General features: G+C 36.6%; 1 protein-coding gene across 36 annotated transcripts in view; it reads right to left on the bottom strand.

The window, feature by feature from the left end:
- Window positions 1–13,937, bottom strand: part of dlg2 (discs, large homolog 2 (Drosophila)) — a 1,641,316-nt gene that overhangs the window by 296,700 nt on the left and 1,330,679 nt on the right. The gene's annotated exons all lie outside the window — the stretch shown is intronic.

The following is a 13,937-nucleotide window of genomic DNA, read 5'->3' as shown; positions in this document are numbered from 1 at the left end:
TGTATAAAAATATATGCAGAGAATACTCTAATAGTATAAAATATTATATGCAATAGGCATTTACAATTAGTCTTGCTCTATTAATTCTGTCACTAATCATGTATTTAAGCTATCTTATAGTGCAGCCATGCTTGTGTTTGCTTTGAGCTGTAACTTTGGGATTATAACAGTATGCTCAATGAAAATCACCTAAGATAAAATTAAATTTGCTTGAACATTTTTGTTTCATTTAAGTGAACACAGTCAACTGAAAATGATGTTTGTGAGAATAAGCTACTCTTCTCTGTCCCACCCAAGTTTCTAGAGAGGCAAATTAATTTTTCTTTTTATTTAACTTCAGTAATCAAACTGAAATATGCTGTTACATCCTAGATTGTACAGTCTGTTGCCCAAAGCACCTACACATTTCTACGTAAAAGTCCCCCTTTTTAAATTAGAAAAATTCACATTATTTTTGACATTAAGTGAAATATGGAATAACACATAGTGCAGAATGAGTTGATGTAAAGTAGCAAGATAAAATTGCATACGTCATGCATAAAATTACATTTAGCTTAAGCTCAAAGATCTAAATAGAAAGACATCTTAATATCACATAAGAAATTAGCAGTGCTGACATGACAAATACACAGACTGCAGCCAAGACAGTAAAAATGAAAACATTCAAGGTTATTTTGCAGTTCTAAAACTTGTAGCAAATTCTAAGCATATTCCCTTCATGACTATGCTACAGTAAAATTTTATACATGCAAAATTTTTAAAATAGTCTCTTGCACTGGACATTTCATTGCTGTTTAGTAAAAATATGCTCTATGTGAAATGAAACTAAATGAAAAGAATTGATGATCATTCCCTACTGTGCTGACTAGCACTTTGTTTTATTTTTACCAGAGAACTATATGGATATGCCTTAAAATTAAGAGCCAAATCAGTGTTTTACAAGAAGAGGCTTATACCTAATACAGAAAGGAAGAGCTTCTTTCGCATCAGTTTTTTCACACCAGCCATATACAGATTGGCTGCAATCAGTGCAACTGTATACATGACAGATAAGGGCCCATGTTAGATAAAGATTCAGCTTTTATTGTATCAATAATTAAGGAAGACAACACACTATGAACTGTGCATTTTACACTGACTCACAAGAGACAGTATTAGGGATGAAAATGACCAGTGGCCTCATGTATAAATGGTGCGTACCCACAAAAATGTTGTGTAAGCCCGTTTCCACGCTCACATCGCGATGTATAAAACCTAAACTTGCCGTAAAGCCGTGAACATTTTCACGCCAGCTAAATGCTTGGCGTACGCAAGTTCTCCTCTCGGTTTTGCAAACTGGCAGCTCCCAGTGTCAAAGCAGTGCTTTTGTTCCAGTGTGTTTTCCCTTTCTTTTATAGATCCACATCCCTGACGCGGCTTTATCAAATACACTGAAATTAACCACATATTGTTTATTAGTTTATGGCATCTGATTGTAATTAACCTGTAACAATATAATGGTCCACGGAATGGCCAAGCTATTCCAAACACCATAGCTGCTTTAGCACTGTTTCTGTCAATGCACCACTCAGAGTATTTATCCCACTGTATTTGAGTGTGGAATCACGGCTCTGCAGCAGCTGATCGGAAAGAGAATTATTGGTATAAGCACATGCTGCCTCAGCCATGCGCACAGTCTATTGAACTGCTCTTAAATGGCAAATGCTTCAGAGCCTTTCCTGTACGGACCTTGCGGTTCAGAAACAATTTCATCCCAAGAACTATAAACGTACTCAATCAGTCCATCAAGTGCTCCTTGTAGAACTGTTTGTACTCATTAGTACAATCATCTCACTGTAAACTTGCGATACAGTTATAATATTGCACAACCTCAGCCACTTTATAAAGAGCGTATTTACATATGATGACGATATCATTTTTAAGATGAAATGCAGCAAAATATGTTTATTATATTATACAGATAAAATGTTAACATCAATTAAATAATCTATATTGTTAATAATTAAACATGTGAGGACACGGTGTCACAGCGCTAGCAACGGTCTGGTGCTCCGCTCATGGATTGTTTCTGCCTCGCACTGTATTCTTGCTGGTGCTGACACGACACTGGAAGGACAGATGGATAGAATAATTAAACATGTACTACAAAGATATTTCAATGCTCTTTAAAAGTTTTGAAAAATCGGCGTTCTAAGCTTACAGATGGCTTAACATCTATTAAGAGCTGATTGTGTGGCGATTGGTTACTTGGAGAAAGAAAAGGAAGGACAGGAATTGGGGGTTAGTACGTTTGAAAGAGACAGTACTTCTGTAATAAATTATTTCATTGAAGGTCGTGCACGGCACAGCAAGCATCTTGCGGGAGGCATGAACAATCTCTGGACAGGGCGCCAGCTCGTCACTATCACTGCGCCACGTGATAAAAGTGGAAATTTCGAGATTAAAATTGACATTTTGAGCTTTTTTCCCATTGTGTGCCTATTTTGTTTTTCTTTTCTTTGTACCCTAATAAGCTTTGATATGGCACTCAGACAGTGGGCTATGACTCGCTTTTTCACGGAAACTTTGATATGTGACAACTTCTTTTTTATTTCGGGCACTGTGCGACTTTGTGAACTTCAGCTTTCGAGTTTCTCTGACACTCTAAGTCACTCGATCAACTTCCTTTTGTTTTTTATAGCATTGTTAAAACCAACAAATAATACGTTTTTCCTTGCCTCCACTTGGTATTCGCTGAAATTCTTCTATTTTCCCCCGTACTTTTGCCATTGCCTTTTCACAGAAAGCTGAGCTTAAGAGCTATTCATATTGATCTGCATATTCAAAGAGGAGTAATTCTGGGAGGAGTTTGGGAGTGGCGGCAGGAACGTGTGTTACTTTTCACGCTCACCGGGATTTATGGAGCAGAAGAACGTGGAAGTTGGCGAACACACAGATTTATGCATCTGCATTATTTTGTGCGTACATTTCCAATTTTGTCCATACGCCATGTTTTAGTGTGAATTCTACACACTGCATTATGCATGAGGCCCCAAATGTCTGGGAGAAGAGCAAAAATTAGTGAACGGGGTAATCAAAATAAAGGTTTTAGAAAAGTTGCAAAAGAAATTATTTTTAAGTGCAAACTTGGATACCTCGGAAATGCTAGGGTCAACCTTTACACCATTGTTCTGATCAAATCAAAAACAATTAGGAAATTCTTGGTAACTTTTTCCCATGGAGCTAACGGATGCAAACAGCACCCAGATTAAAATAAAAGGGCATTACGGTAAAACGTCACTAAATTATTACTTATTCAGAAATGAATCAAATACAAAAATTGACATCAAGCTCAAAATCATTGAGGTCCAAAACTCTACAAAAGACACAAAGAATGTAGGATTTCATATAGGATATCAGATTAAAAATTTAAGAAAAGCACTGATCGTAACATATTTGGAGATTAAGAATCAGAGTTAAGAACAGAAAAAAACTCTTTGAGCGGCACTGCACAACTAGAATAGCAAACAATGAAGGAGATATACAGCAGGAAAACTAAAGTCAACTATATGATTTAACTTATTAAAGGCAGATGATCTGGAAATTTCAAATAATTTGTTGAGCTTTGTGTTAGTAATATGCTGCAGGAATATACTGAATATATCTTGAAAAAATATCAGCATAGTACTGGATATATTCTATAGTCAATCATAAGAAAATATACTGAAACCTACTTAATCAAATTCAGGCTCACAGGTGTTAGGAACATATAGTTAAATTGTTGATGTTATTTGGTTTTGTTTTGTGTAATGGTAATTTTTACTTCTTTTTTTTTTTTTTAACATTTTGCCATTGCTTCAGTGACATCATTGTAGGTTTTCCTTTTGTGTTTAATGCCATTTTAGTGTTAAGGACATTCTGTGTTTCTTGCATGTGGCACACACAAAGAATTGTATTTGATGTTATCGTGTTTGTATTATAAAAGATCACCATGTGCATTAAGTTGCATCTACACTTAAAAATGTAAAACTGTAGGGGAATTACTTCAACAATCTAGAAAGCATTGTGGTTTGGACTTTGGATTCATTTTCATATTAAATTCTTGGCTTGCCCTAACTTCTCCTATTTTGACATTTGCTCTTTTTAAGTATTCTTCAGGTAATTCCATAAATCCTGGTGACATTCCTGATCTTTGTCACCTAATTAACATCATCCTAATACCAGAGGACCACAGTCAAGTGTCTACCATTCTCACTTAATAACTGGAAATGTAGCTAACTAATAAATACATGAAAATAACAATAGTAACATCATTTCATTTAATATCTAGGTAAACATTACATTTCAGTATATATTTTTAACAGTTTTTATGTTTAGAAACCCCAATGTAACATAAGTGCACTTCTGTCTCAATCCTCATGGTTTGAAGTGGATTGTGGTAGAGGATGAGTAAACCTACACAAACCTGAACTCTTGAGGTACAGTTGTTATTGGGATATTAGCAGGAGCTTCCAGTGATTCAATAAGTGTGATGTGTTTGCATCTACTCTCATAGGTCAAGCTCACTACACCTTTTGTGGGAAGGGTATCTTCATTACATGCTTCTTGATACTGAAAAAGCAGCATTTCCATTTTGAGGTCCACCTACTTTTATAATGCTCAATTCATCATCCTGTCATGGAAAGTGAGGCTAACAAATTCCACTAATGCCTTACTTTGGCTACTTTTTCATATAATTTAATTTTACATTCACTGCCCAAAGCTTGTGAGTTGAAGATTGGAACGAACAGTGACCAGTAAATTAACTGTTGTTTCATTCAGACATAATTATTACTTTACCATCTGAAGAAAACATTAACAAAACTGCCACCTCTGCACTCTAGTCAATCCCACAACTACTGCTATCATCAGTTACAGTATGAGCAAGACTCTGAGATAACTTGAAATTGTCTGCTTAGAACAACTGCTCGTTGCTAATATGCACGGTTTTTAAGAGAGGAGAGGATCATGACTTTAGATTTAGGGTTGCTAATTCTTACCTGTCTGCTTAACAACTACTTGAGAAATACATCTGTGAATGTCAGACACCAACAACAATTGTACAAGTGCAGTATTTTCTATTAACCTCTGCTTTGTAATGGGGAAAACAGAATTCTTGAGGGTTGTCTTTAAATGAGTGAAGACCAATAGTGGAGGGGGTAGTAGTGTAGTGTGTTAGGTAGAATGCCTAGAGGGGGCTGGGTGGTCTTGTGGCCTCGGAACCCCTGCAGATTTTTTTCTTCTCTCGTCTGGAGTTTTTCTGTTTCTTCTGTCCTCCCTGGCCATTGTACCTTACTTTTATTCTATGTTAATTAGTATTGCCTAATTTTATTTCTTATATATTTTGTCTTTTTTTCTCTTTCTTTATCCTGTAAAGCACTTTAAGCTACATCATTTGTATGAAAAAGTTCTATATAAATAAATGTTGTTGTTGTTGTTGTTGTTTTAGAGGGAGTAATAGGACTTTCAAAATAGTTATGTGGTTTAGCCTGAAATTGGCTCCCGGCTACATTTGCACTGTCTTTGAGCTTGGAATTACTAAGCGAGTTAGGGCAAAGGCTGTACTGGCAAAAGTAGAAGAAGGAGAAGGAATAGAAGCCAGGATTTGGTAAACGAAGAGAAAGATGTTATAGTGTGAGTGCTTGGTGCATTCAGAATTTGGGAAGCAGGCAACCGTTCCATCAGGGAAACATGGATGTACCCGTTTTAGCTAGGCACAACAGGGATTTTTTTTTTTTTTACTTTTTACTTTTGTTTACATTGAATGTTTTATCTCCGTGCGTTTATCCCTTCCTTCTGTTATTTCTTCAGTTAACCATGTGTTTCTGGAATTTGTAGCTTTGCTGGCAATGTTTTTGGGATTGGGATGCTAAGATGATGGTGTTTCTCACTATGTAGAATCCATTTCTGTTATGACATTGTATTTTAGCAAAATTATTTTGGTGATGTCACCACACCACCATTTTGTAGATCATTTTAGCATTTAAAAATTTAACATGTGATCATGGCTGTGTCATCATTCTTACCTCCATCCTTGTTACAGTAACATGTTCTTGGGATACTTGACATGAGATTGCTGCAAGTGCTATGTATGATATCATCTCCGTGGCACTATTTAAGATGGAAGTGCAGAAGTATTGCTGTCAAGGTTTATAGATAACCAAAACAAAACTTTCATCTATATATCAAACTTTCATTATATAGGGCTCAGAATCCACGTTAGTCGCCTAACATTGTCACTGGTTTATGCATTGGGCTTTGGTTATTCTTTTGTTGATTTTCTGATTTTGACCTTAGCCTACTTAAGACTTAAGATTAAATTCTTTTTTCAATCTTTAATCCTTTTAGAGTTGTGTTCTCTGTGTGTGCCACTCCTCATCTCTGACACAACAGAAGACAGCTTTTCAATTCAAAACTGAGGCGGGCCTTTGACCAGCACACAGACTTCCCTGCACCTTCTGCAGGAATGCAAGAATCATGTAGTCTAGCAAGATGCTCAGCAGAATGGAATTTTCTGAATACCAGGATTTCAAAATAGAGGGGAAAAAAAGATATTTAAAAGGGGTGGTCACTCATCTGTCAGCTAGGACAGAATATGGGGAATCCTGCAATGATAGCTCACTCAGGTGCACAAGGTTATGGCAAAAATGCCTTTTGAAAATTCTAACTAAAAAACAGTAAGCCCCTCTATAATTACTTCTGTTCTGAACTGTGGTCACGTTTGTAGCCAACTTCCTGCTATAACACAGTTTAACTTGATTATGCTTTTACAATTTTTCCAAAGAGATAAACATTTTGCAAACCAGAATAAAGCCAGTGCTTTGGTAGTAAAGCTGCTCCATCTCAATGACTTGTTGTAGTATGCCATTACCTCTGTATAAAATGCCAGACAGAAGTCTTAACTACTGCAATAGTATTAATTTTTTTTTTTTTTGGCTTTTCTGATCTTAGTCTAGCACAGAGAAAATATTATTATAGCACAATTCATTTCTTTCTGTAATTTGCCAGCAGAGGGAGACATTAAGCCATCTAAAAACTACAGTAAATCAGTTGCTGCTACCTGTCACACTTGAAAATGCTTTAGAAATTTCCTCAAGCAAAATATATAAATCACATTCAGAAAACAAAGAAACATATAAACAAACAAATAAATGCCTTTCTCACATATTTACATTTCATTATAGGTAGCTGAATGAAAATTGTCCTATTCTTTAGGAACAGTAACCATAGCAGTTAATACTGATTTGTTTTAGCTCTGCGCAAATCTGCTATGGTAAAATGCTATATATTTCTTTAAACTACACTAAACTGTTAATTATTTCAAAAGGCGCCATTTTTAAACTCTCTTTTTATTTCTTGGTAGTTTAGGGTTTAATTTTAAGCACTAATACTGACAAATAACTAAGTGTGCAGCACTTAAATTACTATGCCTAAGTAAAATTTAAAATTTCAAATAGAGTGTATGTTTATGGAATCAATAGCAGCCTATAGCAAATCAGAGAACTTTATGTTTACCTATGACTTCTGAACAGTATTGTGAGTAAAGTTTCTCTTATTGTATTATTTAATTTAAGACACCAAAACTGGGATCTACTGTGATGTAAACTAGTAGTAAGAAAAAAAGACCTAAAAAATGCTGCCATTATGCTGAGTGGCCCTTGCAACACAACACCAAAGCAAAACAATAAAACTGTAAAATTATCCCAAACAGTATAAAATAACTACTTATGGAGTCTGAGATGTTTAAATAACGTGAGTTATCACAGATACAGGAACATACAAGTATATTCCAGGTAGTATATTTCTTTTTAATTTAAAGATGACTATATTTTACCAGGTTTGCTGATAAGCTGTCACTTGCGAATAATTTCTCTACTTCTAACCCATCCAAACGATTTCTGTTTCTTTATTTCCCTTGTGGAGCATGGCCCAGACACAGACAGGCGGACACCAATAGTTCACCCAACACACGTTTATTATACATGACTATTTACAATAAAGTGCACTCACAACCCAATTACTTCCCCAAAGTCCAGGCCTTTCTTCACTCTGCCTTGCTCAGGTCCGCCTCCACTCCTCTCCTCCAAGACTTCGTCTTTCTCCACTCCCGACTCCAGCCATCGAATGGAGGAAGGCGGCCCCTTTTAAGCTCACCCGGACGTGCTCCAGGTGCAGCCCTTCCTGGTGTGGTGGAAGTACCGGCTGTGCACCCGGAGGCACTCCGGGTGTCCCTGGTCTTCTTCTCCCAAGCACTTCCGGGTGTGGCAGAAGTGCTGAGGACTAGGGCTCCACAGGCATTTGGGCGCCCCCTGGCGGTGACTACGGGCCCCTATAGGGTTGAGCTTCTAAGCTCTGTTCCCGTGGTCCCCAAAGCCACCAGGGCAGTTGCCCCCTCATGGTCTGGAGGAGGCATAAGCCCTCCTCTGGTCCTCCTGGGCGTCCCGGCTGGGTACCACCACCAGACACTTGCCACACCCTCTATAGTGTTGCTCTGAACCTTTTTTCAGAAGAAAATGGAAGAGTCAAGTATTGGTAAGCCAATTGATTCCAAAGAACAAGGATGTCCACAATATAATCACAATGGGAAAATATTTATATCTATATTCAGGATGTGGTGGGAAACAGGAGTTTTGATAAGGAAAACCATGTGAACACAGAGACCGGGCAAATTGTACAAAAATGTACCCTCGCCAGCGGTAGATAAACTGGGCCATGCTAGGCTTTGTTACAACTTATTGTAGATCGCATCCCTGAAGTCTCATTTATTGCTACTTTTGTGTTTTTCCCCCGCATTCTTCAGATGTTTTATTTTAGTTTTATCTTGTTAATTTCTTTCTAAATGTTAACTTCATTTAGTTTCCTTTGTTAGTTTAGTTATGTTCTCCTTGACTTGAAACTATTACCTCATTATGTATTTTAATGTGTTTTTCAAAGACAAGTAAGATTCCTAATGGGATTGCAAATTCCCAGTGCTATATATAGCCACATGGCAGCAACTTGAAGCTGTTTAAGGTTCTTTCTGCCACGGCAGTTTCACAGTGGCATTGGTTAGACTTCAACAGTGGTCTTTTGTAACCCTTGCACTTTTGTGTTTAGTTTTGCAGTCTTCAAAACATTTATTTTATTTAAAAGGAATTTGTTTTGGCTCTGTTTAGGATTAATTGCTAACCCTTAAACTGCAGGAACCAGCTGTAGTCGGTTCCCAGTTCAATTTACCAGCACACCGGAGCCGAGTATATTCGGCGATGTACATTAATTGAATACCGCAACTGGCTATAGTCAGTTCCCAGTGCAATTTGCCAGCATGCAAGAGCCGAGTATATTTGGCAACATACGTACATTCATTGAACGCCGCAACTGGCTATAGTCGGATCCCAGTGCAATTTGCCTGCACGCCGGAGCTGATCAGTCAGTGCCGTACATTCGTTGAGCAGCCAGCTCATGACCACTGCTGCCCCCTAGTGAATCAGCATCACTCTCCCTGGGATTCAACAGCTGCACTAGACTAGCCTGCAAGCATCAGTGTTGGCATCTGTGTGCAGCCAGTTCAAGTGCAGTTGACTTGGTGATTTGCTGAATTTCATCAAAAGCATCAGTTGCACTTTATACATATAATAATAGATTGTTGCATTAGTTTTTTTTTTATAGGTTTTACAGTTAATTGGCAGTGTGTAAAATGATCAGTGTTGCAGTAATTGTGATGCTCTTTGCATGAAAAAATATGTGCTCCATTAAAATTTCACTTTTTCTTGGTTAATTGTGATGTTTCCTTAAAAAGTGCAGTAAAAAAGTATTTGGCGTCCAAGGGTGCATTAACCCCCAAGTATGTGGCAGTTTAAGGATTAAATTAATTTCTGTACTCTTTGGCTTAATTAATTTTGAATCTGTATTGGTAACTAATAATTTGTTAATTTTACTTTACTAGTTTGGAATTTAGAGTTTCAGTTTTTTTTTTTATTTCCTGTGGATTTTGAAATTTTGATTTCTTAACTTGTTGACTAAATTTACTTAGTTGTTATAAAAAAGTTTCTGCTGATCGGCTAGAGTTTTCAGTTGGATTTTCTTCCCTTTTTGGCATTACTTTAAGGCAATTCACTACATATATAGGAATATAAAAATAAAAAGTTTCATTTTTCATCATCTTTGTCAGCTCTAACTGCTTACTTTTCTAAGTGCCATGCTAGTTATTTAAATACAGATCAAGCAAAACTAAATTAATTATCAATAAAGAATAAAGAATCCTATCATTCCACCTCAAAACGTGCATAATGAAGACTCCTATTTCTCATAAGGACAGTTGACAAATTAGGTGGTTTTACGGGTGAATTTTCCAGTCAAATGCTTGTTTGGAATATAAAGGCAATACTCTCTTTTAGCAATATTGTGAATTTAAATATTTTTCGTGCATGTTTTCCTAACCAACATACTCCAAAGGCAATCAGCTGTTGATGTTATAGAACTTCAAGTTATTTTTCAACATCCAAATTAAAATAATGCCAAATAACTGCTTACAGCATAAAGCCAACTGTTTCTTCTCTTCATTCAAATGTCTATTATACTTTATAGGATGAGACCCAGGTCGTGGATGCTATATTATTTCTTATAAAATGAAAAAGGCTATATTTAACTTATAAATCTGGTAACTTGTATTCTGAAAAAGCCAACTAAAAGTAAAAAAGCCAAAAGATTAAAATGATTTCTTTATATTTTCAAAAATTATAGTTTTTTTTTTTTTTACAGTGAAGTAGTGATTTTACAGTACTTTCTAATTATTCAGACACATTTCCAATTATGAATTGGAAATAAACCAATAAATATTCCCATCTTGGCCAAGGAATCACTCAGGGTGTCACTTTCTGTCCCAATAATCATCCTCCCTGAAGCAACACAAATGGGACATGAGCTCGAGACATTGAGAATATACGCAGCAAGTTCTACTGCTCAGTCAAATGGAGGCGCTGTCTCAGGAAAGATGCAGCTGGGAGGGGAAATGACACCCTGAGTGAATTCCTCAGCGAGACAGGTACTGTGACTTGGATTCATTTAGGAAGGTGGCAAGTGAAAGTTTTGGAGTTGTTTATCTTGGATGATAAAGAACCCATTGTTATGTAAAATGTACGGTTACATTAAAGATAAGAGTAAACAGAAAACAGTGCAGGATGTTTCTTTCTCTTCTGTGCATTCGAGTCACATAGGTACACATGAAAGGTTAAACAGAACGAATACAAAGTTAACTTTAATATCAATAAAAAAACAACAAATTGACCAATGTAGGCCAAAATTCTTTTATATACACCACATTGAGATATGGATTATTTATCAAGCCCAACATAGTGAATTTCCCATTGGGATTAATAAAGTATCTATCTATCTATCTATCTATCTATCTATCTATCTATCTATCTATCTATCTATCTATCTATCTATCTATCTATCTATCTATCTATCTATCTATCTATCTATCTATCTATCTAGAGTATTACTGCAGTTTGATGAATATGGCGCACTCAAGCATTTATGATTCATTCATTATCTGAACTCCCCTATTGCCATACAGGAATGTGTGGGCAGTATTCATGATGTCACAGCTTTTTAAAACAAGGAGTTTCATTCTTAATAATCCAATAATAAATTGTACAAGTCAATAAAGACATAACAAATTCCAGGCTGATAGACCTGCCTGAAAAAAAGGATGTTATCCCCATTGTCTTGACAAGTCTTCAAAGCTAGGACAAGTAATTGATGAGAACTGACGGAAGCGTATACCCTCAAAACAGGAGATGGCTGTGGCTAATCTCCATTTTCACAAGCAGGTTATTATGCAGCTGGTGGAAAACTCATTATAGTTGTCACTGTGAAAAACAATGCCATTTTTCCTTAGATACATTTAAATTTATCCTCCAAAGAAGCAAACTTTGTATAAAGTTTTGCAACATAATTATATACTGTACAGAGAGAGTTGCACTGAAAACTATAATATCTCCAAATAATATCATTATTTCATTTTGAATAATCTGTCACCAACAATGCAATAAGCATTAGAATCTCATTAGAGACTCAGACTCAATGTTATGGTTCACACATTTTAAGATATACGCTGACTAAAATAATAAAAGCTTTAAAAGTCCTCACTTCAGCATCAATATCTGGTCACTACCTACAGTTACCTGGACTGGAAAGCCAGGAATAGGACATCATCCCAAACTATCAATCAAATTAGAAAATTCACATTTTTTTCTCTTCACCAAAATATTCAATTATAATTTAAAATATGAGCACACTAAAATATAGTAATGGTGTGACTTTTTTCCAATAATAAATTAAGAAGCCCTCTAGCTTTTATATCAGTGAATTTCTGCCAAGGTTACACTATACATGATGAATTCTGTTTTTGTTGTTAAATGATGGCACTGGATGACGTACTTGGTTTTGGTTTAACCCTTTAGATACTGTCCATTAAAAAAGTTCTACTTTGGTATAGTAGTGTTGTTTTGATAAATATCTGAGCTACAATGAATAAGATAGTTCACTAAATATTTTCAGAAAAATTTATTTTTCATCACTCAAGAGATTTGGTAAATACATAATTTAATTGGATAGAGTACAGTAATCCCTCCTCCATTGCGGGGGTTGCATTCCAGAACCCCCCGCGAAAGGTGAAAATCCGCGAAGTAGAAACCATATGTTTAAATGGTTATTTTTATATTGTCATGCTTGGGTCACAGATTTGCACAGAAACATGGGAAGTTGTAGAGAGACAGGAACGTTATTCAAACACTGCAAACGAACATTTGTCTCTTTTTCAAAAGTTTAAACTCTGCTCCATGACAAGACAGAGATGACAGTTCTGTCTCACAATTAAAAGAATGCAAACATATCTTCCTCTTCAAAGGAGTGCCCGTCAGGAGCAGATAATGTCAGACAGATAGAGAGAAGAAAGCAAACAAATCAATAGGGCTGTTTGGCTTTTAAGTATGCGAAGCACCGCGGCACAAAGCTGTTGAAGGCGGCAGCTCACACCCCCTCCGTCAGGAGCAGACAAAGAGAGAGAGAGACAGAGACAGAGAAAAACAAACAAGCAAAAATCAATACGTGCCCTGCGTGCTTTTAAGTATGCGAAGCACCCTGCAGCATGTCGCTTCACGAAGCAGCTGCACAGAAGGTAGCAACGTGAAGATAATCTTTCAGCATTTTTAGACGAGCATCCATATCGTCTAGGTGTGCGAACAGCCCCCCTGCTCAATCCCCCTAGTCAGGATCAGAGAATGTCAGCGCAAGAGAGAGAGAGAGAAAATTAAGTTGGATAGCTTCTCAGCCATCTGCCAATAGCGTCCCTTGTATTAAATCAACTGGGCAAACCAACTGAGGAAGCACGTACCAGAAATTAAAAGACCCATTGTCCGCAGAAATCCACGAACCAGCAAAAAATCAGCGATATATATTTAAACATGCTTACATATAAAATCCGCGATAAGAGTGAAACCGCGAAAGGCGAAGCGCGATATAGCGAGGGATTACTGTATAGGTAACTGCAGCAAGCTTTGTTAATGCCAGTTATAAATATTTACTACACAGTGGAGAGGATGATGGGTAGGAATATCTTAATAAATAAACCAAATACTAATATTTATTGCCACTAACTTTGAAAAGGCAGGTACCCAGTCTGCTAAAGAGACAATCATCTCATTGATGCAGTAATTGTCCCTCTTGTTCAGAACTGTTAATATCAGTCTTCTACTGTATGTCCTTTGGTCCACTAATAAGACACAATGTGGATCATCCATCCATGCCCAGCACAGCTCTGAATGTCACCAAACAACAAACGTAATGCATACATTTGGTTGTTTGAAAGAAAGAAAGATGCACCATGATCACAAATCTATCTGTTTCTCCAGATTTCTGAAAGTTACAACCTGGTA

The sequence above is a fragment of the Erpetoichthys calabaricus genome, chromosome 4 (assembly GCF_900747795.2).
Source record: "Erpetoichthys calabaricus chromosome 4, fErpCal1.3, whole genome shotgun sequence".
In the NCBI taxonomy this organism is placed as follows: Eukaryota; Metazoa; Chordata; class Cladistia; order Polypteriformes; family Polypteridae; genus Erpetoichthys; species Erpetoichthys calabaricus.
The sequence above is the reverse complement of the archived record's forward strand: the minus strand, read 5'-3'. Positions and strand labels throughout refer to the sequence as shown.